Here is a 984-nt window from a genome sequence, read left to right as displayed (position 1 = left end):
ATTGCTTGAATAAAGTGCCTTTTATCTGTTCTTATCAGCTTAATATCTGATACACTCCCCATCGGGGAGTCAGAATATTAACTCGATTTTTGGAAGTTGACGGAGCGGTCGGGGCTTGCTCCCCCTCGGTCACGGGTCGGCCACGCATTGCAGTGCCGTGTGGATTGGCCCAATTAGCCTTTTAACAAGCAGAAAATCTTGCTTTCCACAGCCCGTCAACTTCCAGAAATCGAGGAGATATTCTCGACTCCCCGAACCGAAACAGACATTTCTAAATTTTCAATTTTTCGGTCTTCGCGCGAAGTAGACGGGTACCGCGGCCCCAAACGCGAGTTTTACACAAGTGGAGTGCTAAGTGCACCAGTATCTTAAAAGGATTACTCCAGAGCCGAGGAGCGATCGGGGCGCGACCAGCCGCCGACGAGGAGGACCACCGACGATCAAGCGCCTCCACCGAAGCCGGACCTCCGGGAATCACGACACCTGTGCGGGGAACCCGAGCGGGGGTAAGTGGTCGAAACCCTCTCTCTATCTCTTTAATTTCTGTCTATTCCCCCGTGTACTTGTAACGGTGTCATTTGGACTCTCTTTGTCCAAGTGCCCGTTTTCAAATACACGGTAAACCCCGTTGACCTCCCCTTTCCGTTCGTTGTTGTGTGTCTTTGTTCTGCCGACGATTGGCACCTGTGCTAACCGTCGATCAGAGCGAAACACAAACAATTAACGGCTCCCTCCCGGTCGCTCGGAACGAAATTTCTGGAAATTTCGATCCGGATCACATAAGTGACAGGTGGAAACGTTTCGACAAATTTCGCGATTAAATTAATCAATTAACTCGACGGCTGTTTAAACAATCAGCTCGCTGGTTGTTTAATACGGTTCCCGAGTTTCTAGATTTTATTTATTGCGAAATTGGGGCGCAAGCCTGTGCCGGTAGTTTATTAAAACTAATATTCAACATCTCTTGTTAAATACCGGCACGTC

General features: G+C 48.9%; 1 pseudogene; it reads left to right on the top strand.

Annotated features, from left to right (window-relative positions):
- On the top strand, nt 1-178 carry LOC143361137 (U2 spliceosomal RNA; annotated as a pseudogene).
- The last annotated feature ends 806 nt before the right edge of the window (nt 179-984 follow it).

The sequence above is a fragment of the Halictus rubicundus genome, chromosome 14 (assembly GCF_050948215.1).
Source record: "Halictus rubicundus isolate RS-2024b chromosome 14, iyHalRubi1_principal, whole genome shotgun sequence".
NCBI lineage: Eukaryota > Metazoa > Arthropoda > Insecta > Hymenoptera > Halictidae > Halictus > Halictus rubicundus.
This window is presented reverse-complemented; position numbering and strand designations above follow the sequence as displayed.